Below are 12,259 nucleotides of genomic sequence, written 5' to 3' on the forward strand. Positions count from 1 at the left end.
TGGATTGTGCACCAGAACACATTCTGCAGTCTCTTGTGAATGTATAAAAGTCTCTGCTCACATCTCTTAGTTTGTGCACTCCTCACATTACACTTCTGTCTTCCACCCTCTGACATATAGTCTGCTGTGGGAGTCTCTTGTCCAAGGAACTTAAACGGTTCTGGAGCAAAGGTTGTAAAAAGGCAGCATGGCCAAGTCTGATTTGGGAGAGAGGAGATTTTGGGAGCTCTGGTTTCAAAACGTAACTTTTCCAAGATCCATTAGAAACTATCATGGAGTAACTGTTGGCTGTAGTGGCAATAAAGTGAACAAGATGACACGAGCGAGGGAAGGTTAAAGAAATTGCTTGTACATAGAGATCTAAAGATCTAGGGAGTGCCAGTGTTGTCATAAGATTATGCTGTGATTTAGAAAACTAAATGGATGTAGGTGGCTCAGAAAGTAGGATTTTAACCATGGTGCTCTTACACAGCTGGCTTTCATTTTAGTAAGGCTTGCTTGTGAGAAAAATGAGAAACCTCCTGGTGGACTGAGTCCTCCATTCTGCTAGAGGAGGAACTGCCCCAGCTTCAACCGGTGCCTTGTAATATATACCAGGATTTCAAACCAGGCTTTTTAAATATATATTTGAAAAACTACTTCAGTTCTCCAGAAAACACTCGGCTTAACAGAGAATCCATAATGCTAAACATGTTTGTTTAAAGAACTCCACATTATTGCTGCATATTATAAGAACGCTGCTTGACTAACACATTCCAATTAGCAGATTGGGCATAAGTAATCTATTGAGCATCTTGGAATGCCAACAATTGATTGCTTACTGGTATTTCTTTTAATCATTAGTTTATATTGATTACTGTAAATAGACTTTTAACATCATAAAGTAGGGCAAAAATTTATCCCTCTCTACATATTGTCATAATGTGTGGCAGTAACAAATATTCATCTAATCAACTGCTTTCAAATTCCAAAATACAAGCACAAAAAAAAAATGTTTTCCTGAAATGCCGCCAGGTCTAGGGAGTTCATTTTCTTGCTGATCTGCTACAGAGAAGCTCTCTGGCAACATAAAATAATTTACTTGTATTTTTGTAAATTGCATCCTTCTTTCCAAGGAGCTTAAGGAGCTTCTGCGGCATTTCCTTATTTCATTTTCACAACATCCTTCTAAGGTAGGCCAAACCACATCAATGACTTGCTCAAGGCTACCTATGACCTATGTAGCTAGGATCTCCCTAATGTCATAGACTTAGAACTGCTCAGTTTCTAGTTGGGGAGCTGTTACTATGTAGTAAAATTCAGGAATCCAGATTCTTAATTCCTTATTCATCCTTGCAATAGTCAAAAGACACTTAGGGTCCCTTGCAGGCATCTCTTGTCTCCCATGCTGTTTAATGTATACATGAAATGTTACTAGGGATTTTTCAGGGTTGGTCCAAGTTTTGAGGTCCAGGGCCACCACTGCATTGATGATACCCAGCTCTGTTTTTCCTTTCCATGTGAATCTAGTTTTCAGTTCTAGCACGGTGTTATCAGTAATGGACTGGATGAGCATAAACAAATTGAAACTTAATTCAAACAAGACTGGGGTGCTTCTGGTCAGTTGGAGGCAGATCAGGGAACAGGGATTTGACCTCTGCTAGTTATACGTTCTCTGAAGATTCAGGTTTTTCATTTCAGTGCACTCTTGAACTCAGCTCCCTAGGCCTAGGCTAGATGTCTTAGCTTTTGTGGTAGCTCTTTCCTCTTCTAGATGTTTTGGGGAAAGATGGCATGTCTTACAAAATAGCTTTTAATTCAATTACCCTCAGTTACTTTATGCATTTAATTAAAATAATAATGCTTTTCAGCCACACACAGACACAGACACACAGACACACACCTGCCTCTCAAAGAGATGCCCATTTAACACAATAGCACCGTGATAACAGAACTGAGGCAGCAACAAAGCATCATGAAGCACAAGTCAGAAGATTTAAATTAATCAACACTCATGAAGCAATGTGATTTGTTACAACCCATCTAATACTTGTTGAGGCTGGAGTCAGTTGAACCTCCTTCTGGAGGAGGAAGTTTCTAGTTGGGGAGCTGTTACAGAAAAGGCCATGTTGTGTACAGTACCCACCAGACCAGCCTGCTTGGGTGGTGGGATGCACAATACTAAAGTAAAGGTAAAGGTAAAGGTTCCCCTTGACAATTTTTGTCCAGTCGTGTCCGACTCTAGGGGGCGGCGCTCATCCCGCTCTTCAAGCCATAGAGCCAGCGTTTGTCCGAAGACAATCTTTCCGTGGTCACATGGCCAGTGTGATTTAGACACGGAACGCTGTTTACCTTCCCACCGAGATGGTACCTATTTATCTACTCGCATTTGCATGCTTTCGAACCGCTAGGTTGGCGGGAGCTGGGACAAGTGACGGGTGCTCACTCCGTTGCGTGGATTCGATCTTACGACTGCTTGGTCTTCTGACCCTGCAGCACAGGCTTCTGCGGTTTAGCCCACAGTGCCACCACGTCCCTCATGCACAATACTACCTCCTGTGAAATCACAGCCCAGGAGGAAACCCATAAAGTAGGAGGCAGTATTTTATCTATCGCTGGTCCTAAGCCATGTAAGGCTTTATAGAGGAAAAACCCTCTAAAATAAACTAATTCATTTAATTTATGCAATATTCTAGCTAGCAGCAGCTTCTGAGTCTTTTTAAGGGAAGCACATTATAGGTGCATTACAGTAATGTCACTGATAGGTACAGAAAGCATTGATCATTGTGGCCAGATATCCTTTCTTCAGGAAGGGACAAAGCTGTCACTGAGCAAAGGCCCTTCCTGGCCACTGCTGCCATCTGGTTTCCAGAAACAATGCCAGATTTAAGAGTACCCCCCACTCCCTACACCACAAGCTGCAGCCTTAGTCCCTCAGAGGGAATCTAATCTCACCAAGATTGGGATGTGCCCTGAATCTGATGTTGGTTTGTCAAGTGAGCAGTGGAGATAGTATCTTGCCTAGACTGAGCCTTAACCTGTTTACTCACGTGCAATACTTCATGTATTCCACTGAACTGTTCGACACTTCTCCAGTCTCAATGACATCAATATATTTTGATGTCCTCTAAGTGATCCATAATCTGGAAAGCAACATCAGAGAGAGGGGGAAATTAGCATAAAAGGAGCAGCCTCAGGAAAGGAAGTCATAATACTGGGCAGGATTTAAAATGAAGGTGAATATTCACATGATCAAGATGATGTGGAAAAGAAGTACTATTGTTGACCCAAAATAAAGATTGATAAGTTATCAGCAAAGGCCTAATAGTTGTGTGCCTTTAATCATATCCATCTAGTCTAAAGACCGACCTCCACGCAATATCAAGGGAATGTTTGTCCTTAGTTGAAATTCCCTTAAAAATTATTCAAGCTCTAATCTTTCACTCTGGATCTCTGCATTTCTTTCATATGGGATCCAGCTCCTGACTGATGTGTCCAGGCAATTATCTGAAAATAGTGATGAATGTTACTGCGAGAGTGTGCAAATGACTGTTTGGAGAGTTTAAGCTTGGATCTATATTAAAGGTCAGTTATCAAAGAAAAAAGGAGGCAAGAATGGATTATTTGCTGCTTGCAGTGAGTAGAATTTTAATGTCACTAATGTCGGTTATTAAGCGTAAATACACAAAGGTTTAAGGAAATCAAAGGATGAATGCAGTCCAGGCTCCTGGCAGTGTCCCCAAGGAATGCTTGTATTCAAGGAGGGGCTTAAAATACAAAATGAAGCTTTTTAGGCAATTGGGATTTAAAAGATATCTTCTCTGAGAGCAGTCTGATTCATGCTGGAGAGCGTCCTCGTAGAGTGCGGAGACCCTGGCACATCGGAAGTCAGTTCAAATCTATCCTTCGTTCTGAAGAACCAAGTGCTTGACAGGTTCTATGTTTCAAGAAAACCATTTATATGTCAATTAGCTGTTTAAAAGACTTCAAAACACCTTTGTGAGCTGGACCAACAATTCACAAGATAAAAGACAGAACAAAGGCTCTCCGCAGATTTCAGTTCTTCGGTCTCAAACCTCTGATGTGGAAAACTAAAAGACAGAAGGAGAAAAAGTTAGAAAGAGGGAGAGAAAAAATGGCTAATGAACAGGGCATAGTCACCATCCAGTAGAACATGCCTTTGGGAAACTTGTGGGCTAACAAACATAACCCTTAACAGCTGCAGACTTTGGAATTTGTAAAAACAAAAACCAAGGTGATGATCTAAACACACATCTATATACTTCAAAGAAAAATATCCAGCAGAAGCTTCTATGAATTCCTAGTTGTGAAAGGGAGAAACAGCCTGTTATTTAAGATTCTTTGTCCGAAAACCAAGTGTTTACAATACTTACTTGCTGGGAGGCAGGGGACCAGGATGAGGTGGAGCCCATTTCCCAGTGGAAAATGCCCTGGGCTGGGTTCTGCTGTCAGTTCACCTTCCACCCACCATCTCATGTATCTGCTGTGGTGGCCACACCAGAGGAAGAACTGAAAGGGAAGTGGGGCAGGGTCAGAGAGCACACACTCAGTTTCAGAGCCCCCTTCCGTTCCAGGGAAAGGTCTGTGCAGAACATTGGCTGCAGGTGTGTGTAATTAAAGTCACCACACCAAATGGCAGAGCTTTGGATGTGATCTTACTCACCAGCCAGTCATAGTACTACTGTGGATAGAGAAAATCCTACCACAGATGATTGGTTGCAAGGTATGAGGCATTGCCTCCTTCCCTCCCACTCTGACATCATGGGGAAGGTCATGCAGGAACAACGTCTGCAGTATTCATATGCCCTCAGTCCCAACACAATGGCTCCTCAACCCAAATACTACCCAAGGCCATGACTTGTCTCACAGTATGTTGCCTATGATGCTGCACAGCCCTCCTCACGTCACCTCTTGTCTCCCTCATGTCTCCAAAAACGATGACTTAAGAGACAGATGAACTCCACATTGCTAGAGTGCAGAAAGCAGAGGCTTGTCCATCAGGTTGACATAGCATCCAAGTGGATCTGTCAAGGTCCTCTCTCAAGCTTGGCTGCTGTGCCATCAGTTTTCAGGTTAAAGAGGCACAAGTGATAAGTCATCTATCAGGTGATATGGGGCACTTATGTGTCACACCTCCTATGGGGACAGGATGGGGGGGGGTGGCTCGCAAGGCTGCAATTGGGCAAAAAAAAAAATGTCTCAATCAGGTGTGTGGATAAGCCACTAAGATCCTGGCCTGGTGGACCTCCTTTCCTCCTCCCTTCCAACAGCTGTTTGACAGTATTTTGCCCAGCACCATTGAACGTCAGGGAATCCTTTGTCTGAAGGCCATGTTGTACAGCCATGCATGCTTGACTCTGGACACATTATCCAGTATCCTCAAGAAAGTGCCCATGTGAGTCAGGCATCTGAAACACATCTTCAGCACTGCAAATGGACAATCATATATTATGTAAGCGGCCCATTGTGCCTTGTTCTAATATAAAACATATCCTGGAACCGCCCTCTGATAAGGAATAGGAGGCAAGAGTGCAGAAGGAAATCCCATTCACGTGCGTAAGAAGAGGACAGAGCTGTGTTAGCAACCTGTCTTAGCCAGAATCCACCTTGCTCATGTCTATCTCATAGCTGTTCATTTTCTTCAGGCCAGGTTTCCATCACAATGAGTCAGATGGGTGCCTGTAAGATTTGGTTATTGTCCATGTGGTCCATGGCATCTGTGCACACAAAAGTGCCCCGAAAACAAAGGTAGCCCTGTAAGTCCCCAGTTATCCAGGGATGACCCAGGTGGTCCCCAGAGGTTCAGTTCTTGGATTCATTTATCCCCAGAATGTTTACAGATGGCAATTAGGTCAGGAGACAGTATGCCTGCTCTTCCTTACTAACAAGTACGGTGCCAGTCTGGCTCTCCCACACTTCCTTAGCACCCAGCTTTTCACTCTGGAAATTGGCATCCCTACTGAGCACCCAGAGACAATGATGCTTCTCACCATACTTTCAAGTCCAGTGAGTGTAGTTGCATGGAAAGGTTAGGACAGCCTGGGTCAGCAATAAGGCTTGCTTTGTGGCATGGCTAGCAGTGAGAACCTGATACGATCTGTCTTATTAGGAGCTGTCCTCATCAGAGAGCAAGAAGGAAAAGGGTGGAGTGGCAGGCTGGTGGTGGTGGTGGTGGTGGTGGGAATGGCCATAGTAGAGTGAGCTGAGAGTGTTAGCAGGCAAGTGTAGTACCATAGGTGGGTGTAAGTAGGTGTAATATGCTTACGCCTGTGCAAAGTGATCGGCCACCTTGTAATATAAATGTGTATTTTGGGTGCATTTGAATGTAATTCCTTCACTTTCACTTTTCTTGCCCATATTTCCTTATCTTCCTATGCCCACTGGAAGGAAGCAGGCTAGAAGACTGAGACTTGGAAGGGCAGCAATGAAGGAACCAGAAAAGATAATCAAGTGTAAGAATATTTCACTGGAGACCAAGACCAAGATAATTTACACTTTTGTATTCTTGACCATATTTGGATGTGAAAGCCAGAAAATAAAGAAAGTTGACAGAGGAAAAAAAAATATTCATTTGAAATGTGATGCTGGAAGACAGCTTTACGGAAACTCTGAACTGCCAGAAAAATGAACAAGTGGGGCTTTGATCAAATCAAGCCTGAACTACCTCTGAAGGCAAAAATTTTGAAATTGAGGCTATCCTACTTTGAGCACATCATGAGAAGGTAGGATTCTCTGAAAAAAGACAATAATTCTGGGAAAGGTAGAAGGTAGCAGGAAAAGAGGAAGACCAAATATGAGATGGATTGACTCCCCCCCCCCCCACAAAGGAAACCACAGTCTTGGATTTGCAAGAGCGAAACACAGCTGTTGAGGAGAGGACATTTTGGAGAATGCTCATTCATAGGATCACAGTGAGGCTACTTGAGGACACATAAAAACAACAGACACTCAGCAGGGGAGTGCAGCCAATAGCAGCTCCTTGAAGAGCAGTGCCATGTGTAATGCATGTGTTCCCAACATATTCGGACTTTATATTCTTCTTTTTTAAAAGAAGTACACATGTAGCTTAAGGTACACACCTTCAAAGATGTGTATCTTACCCCCCTCCCTCCTTCAGCTTTCCCATTCTGTTCAGTATTTATGGTATGTAAAATTGTCTTTATACGTATATTTTTTTGTATTATCTTTTAATGTTGTTAGCCGCCTAGAGTGGTCCTGACACGACCAGATAGGCGGGATATAAATAAAATAAATAAATAAATAAATATGTCACTTTCAGTCTTTTGCACAATTTTCACCTGGGAAAGAAGGACAGATAGCAACTCATGCTTTGCCAACTCCTTCTTCCAGTTATATAGAAATCCACATTAAAAATTTAGTTCAAATAAAGCCTCAGATGAGAACATTTTGCTTGCTTCTGTTTTTATCATTGATTTCAATTACTGCAATAAAGCAGATTGAAACAGGCAAGGTATTTGGCAGGCAGATTTTCACTATGTCAACAGCAACAAAGACAACCAATTTTTATCTCCAGCCTTTTATTTCCAAAAATGAGGGAAGAGATTTCATGAAAATATGATCTTAATTTGCAGTGTCATGGAGTAATTGCCAGACTCCTTGTGATTTACACACATTAGATTTTATATGTATGGCTACATGCGGTAAGGGTCATTAGCACAGGGCAGCATTAGATGTTGCATTTGATGCAGACTGCATCTGGAAATAGCAGCCATGTGTGATGTTGCCCCTTCCATAGGCCATTTTCCTGTTCACACTGGCAAAAAGTAAAGTCACACCAGCATGAATGTGCTGGGCATTATGGAATTGCACTCTGCAAATGCACAATCAGTTGTATATCCCCGGCCTGACCAATTGTGCAGCCTTCCCTCTCAGTGCTAGCACAACTACCATGGGTGCACCCTCATGTTGCACACATGCAGTTGTGCAATAGGACTTTGGCCATTCTCATAGTATTCAGATACCATTCCCTGTGTTGTGATGACATCATAGCACATACTTCCCTGCTTGTGTTCTACATTACTTGATGTCACCAGCAGGGATAGAAAACTACACAGAGTGGTGATGTCACCACATGGGTAAGATGTGCCTAAAGATTTTGGAGGAGCGGCAGAACTTGATAGACAAGAATAACATCTAGTGCTACAATGCATCATCACTGAACAGGTCTTCCTTACCATGAAGTAAAAGGAGGCAGGTGGGGATCCTGGAAAAGTTAGTACATACTTTGAACTATGATTCTCAGAAGCAACAGGCCTTTCTGTCTGGGAAGGGTGGTGTAAGGACAGCTCCTGCCACCTTAGCCATTCTTCCTAAAATTTTCTGGGTATTCTCCAACACTCTTCAAGTTATCTCTCTGCTCTGAGGTGTGGTGAAGGTTGAACTCCTGCTGCCAGTGCTGAAATGAGATTCAACTGACAGTCCAGTCAGCTTCTGAATATGGAATGTGCATGCAGTGGTGCGTGTGTATACATGTGTACCATTTTATTGATTGCCCCCTAGTAGCTTTGAAAGGGATTACACAAAGTTATGGGCAATTGGTCTTTTAGCTGTTACAACAAAATGGAGTCCCCCAGTTAGAAGGGAAATATACCTCTAAATCAGAGATTTTTTTTATTTTTATTTTTATTTAATTTTTTTGATTACAGTTCCTAGAATCTCCCAGCTATCATGGCTATTGAGGGGTTCTAGGAACTGAAGCAAAAAAAAAGAGTAATATTTCCATGTTCAGTTCTGAACATCAGTTGATCAGGGCAAACAAGAGATGGGATTCATAATCCATGTGCCTCTCTTAGGGGCTTTCAGAGGGGTCTCACCAATGGCAGTGCCCAGAACTTTAATATTTCATTGAATAAGTAATGAATATATTCTTTAAAGTACACATCTAATAACTATAAAAGGTTAAAAGGCAAAAAAAAAAAAAACACCCCCAACAACCCCAAAGTAGTTTGCTTATATGCCTCCTTTATGGTAGTTTGACTGCCACTTTTGCATAGATTTATGATGATAATTCTTGCCACACATGGAACTAAAAAACAAAACAAAACAAAAACCCGTTTATTTTGCTGTCTAAATAATAAGGCAATTTGTTACAGCTAATTACTCAAATGCTTCCTTAATCTCAATTAAAAGATAGAGAACTGATTTTCACCCCCACCCCCTACCCGCGCAATGCTGCTACCTTTCTAAAGCCATACGCTCCCCCAAAATCTTTTTTTAATGTCTTCCCAATTACATATTCATTAAGGAATGTGCAGCCCATGGAAAACTGAACTGCTAAAATACATAGCTGCAATCTTAAACAATGATTTATTGTGACATGGGATGGGGGACATTTCCACGGCTTTTTGTGATTGCTGTGATGAAGCTGTAAAGCAAATAGCATGAAATGAAGCAAGGCCTCACAATTTAATCAGCTCGTAAACAGATCTACCGCATCAAGCAAATGACATTATTATCCATCTGAAGTAAATCTTGCTAATCTCAGGAGATAAAATCAACATCATTAATGGTCACATGTCATATTCATCAACACTAAACCATCCCTTTTGACAGATTAATCCTAACTACAGCTCCCACGATGTATGGTAATCAAGCCCAGAGCCTGCAATTCATTCCACGGCAAGGCTAACCAGTACTCTTAGCACAGCTATTACAAATAATTTTTTTATTGATTTACATATTTTAAAATGCATTTAAGGTGAGGTGCCATTAAAAATCCTGTCACTATTGCATACTTCTCCCTCCCTGCCTTCCTCTGCATTCACAGAAATGGAAAGCAAGAACACTTTTCTTGCCACCCAGCAGGAAGACATCCTCCACAATCCCCATTGAAATGAACAGAGGCCTAGTAAACGCAGCACCGGAATGGCTTCCATTCACTTCACTGGGAGTTTCAAAACATGGCTCCTCTTACAAGATACATTTCTGCACTTCTGCCCAGTGCCCTTGTTCTGCAGTGGCTAAAGGGAGATAGAGGGAGTTGTGATATTCTCTCCCCGCCCCCCAGTGAACCAGGAAACTGACAGGCGGGCTGACCTACCTCACAAGGCTGTTGTCAAGATAAAGTGTGGAGGGGAAGCAGCCCCAAGTGGTGACTTGAATACATTGGAGGATAGGAGAGATATAAATATAACAAGTAAATAAATTATTATAAAAAGCCCACACTTCTAGCACTTCCAAGCAGCGTACAGTAGAAGTCCCCCCCCCCGGCTTTTCATCCCCCCCCCCCATACTAAGCCTAGCAGGAAGTTAGTCTAAAAGACACAGCAGTTGTAAGGTTATCCAGTGAGCATTATGGCTGATTGGGGACTGAAAATCAATTTCCCCCAATTTTGTAGCCCAGTGCTCTAACCACTATGCCACACTGGCTTCTGTCAAAGAACTTCCTGTTTCGATTTCTGTTGTATCTGCCTTTGGTCTGCCATGCTGTCGAGCTGAAAATGATGAAAAGAACCATTTTGGGCACACCATTTTCCAGTGCTATCAAAGTACACGCCTGCTTTTTATTGATCCCAAATGCAGCCAGCCCTACATCTTACCTGGAGGATAGTCACATTGGCTTCAGTGGGACTTAATTCTGAGTCAGCCAGGTTAGCATCACACATTTATTTGTGGTTTGTGAGGGTGGAGGAAATGTGCCGGGAGCGTGACACATGTTTTCTGAAAGCTGGAAGCCATGGGTGAGCTTGAGTTGCGTGGGACCCCAACGCCCCCTGCTGTCCTCTTCTAGTCAAGCTGTGACTGTGAGCCAGTCGGGCACTTTCAGGAGAGGGCCTGGAGCATTCATGGAACACAGAGACAAACTCTGCAGAACCTGGAAAGACAGAGAGCTGCTCCAGGAGGTGTTTGAGTTCAATAGAATTTCGGAATAGGAAGGCAGGCATGCTTGATTGCTCTAGCTCTACCATTTGGCCCAAAGTGGGTTGGAATATCAATAGGCAGGGACCTGGCTTCTGCTTGCACCTTGTACTGACTTCCTCTGTTGGACCACCTCGTCCAAAAATGTTTACTTTGACTTTGAACACTTCAAATGGATTGTATTATTTATAGAGATAAATTTATTGTTGCATATGTGTACACATTGTCTGGGTAATTGGGGGCGTAGATCTTATGCTATAATTTCTTGTATTGTTTTTGCTTTTTCAAAGGATTGTCAATAAAAGTTTTTTTTAAAAAATGACAGAGATTGTTTATTTTGACTTAAGCAATTACTCCCCAAGAGCAGAAGCAAAGGTCTTTTCCCAATTCTAAAATCCTGGAAGGAGAATATTTTTTTTTCATCTCATTTTTCTCCCATACAGTCTTTCTAAAACCATCTCATTTTGTGAATTTTGGTAAATTTTCTAAAAGCAAAAACAAAACTGAAATGAATTTTTTTTCCACCCACCTGACTGCCGCAGTCATTCTCGGCATGGAATAAGCGTTATATCTATCAATCCGGCATTAAAACTTTCAGAAGAAAGGAGTGTCAAAAGTGATTTCATGGCATGTAACAGAAGATGAAGATGAAGAAGAAGAAGAAGAAGAGGAGGAGGAGGAGGAGGAGGAAAACTTAATTCAGCACTAAAATAGTTGAATATACTAATACTAATACTAATACTAATACTAATACTAATACTAATACTAATACTAATACTAATACTAATACTATTATTACTATTACTATTACTATTACTATTACTATTACTATTACTATTATTATTATTATTAATAATAATAATAATAATAATAATAATAATAATAATAATAATAATAATAATAATAATAATAATAATAATAATAATAATAATAATAATAATAATAATAATAATAATAATAATAGCATGCAGTCAAGTCAGTTCTGACTTATAGTGACCCTTTCCAGGGGTTTCTAGGTAGACAGTAATTGACAGAGGTTTGCCGTTCCTTTTTTCGTGGATTGCCTGAGACTGTGCAGCTTGTCTGAGGTTGCACAGGCTGTCCCTGGAGACACCGTGGAAATTGAACTCCCAATCTCTGGCTCCGCAGTCAGACCCCTAACTCACTGAGCTATATACAAGGATTCAAACTCTGATTTTTTTAAAGAGTTAAATATATTACATAGCTATACAGGATCTTTTTCATGCCCCCCCCTCCATGGTCACCAAACAGTGTGGGTATAGAAACATAGCTCAGTAGTTTAGGGCTCTGGCTGTAGAGCGAGAGGTTAGGAACTCAATTCCTCACTATGTCTCCTTAACAGGGGCTGGACTCGATAAAG

The 12,259-nt window shown here is 41.6% G+C and overlaps 1 long non-coding RNA gene across 1 annotated transcript; it reads right to left on the reverse strand.

Moving 5' to 3' along the window:
* Positions 1-3,908: 3,908 nt before the first annotated feature.
* LOC110080345 (uncharacterized) lies at positions 3,909-11,226 on the reverse strand. The gene is made up of 3 exons (XR_002300768.3): positions 10,560-11,226; positions 4,374-4,509; positions 3,909-4,070 (listed from the first exon to the last, which is right to left on the reverse strand). It is a non-coding gene; the product is annotated as an uncharacterized LOC110080345 (long non-coding RNA).
* Positions 11,227-12,259: the final 1,033 nt, after the last annotated feature.

This window comes from Pogona vitticeps, chromosome 3, assembly GCF_051106095.1.
Source record: "Pogona vitticeps strain Pit_001003342236 chromosome 3, PviZW2.1, whole genome shotgun sequence".
In the NCBI taxonomy this organism is placed as follows: domain Eukaryota; kingdom Metazoa; phylum Chordata; class Lepidosauria; order Squamata; family Agamidae; genus Pogona; species Pogona vitticeps.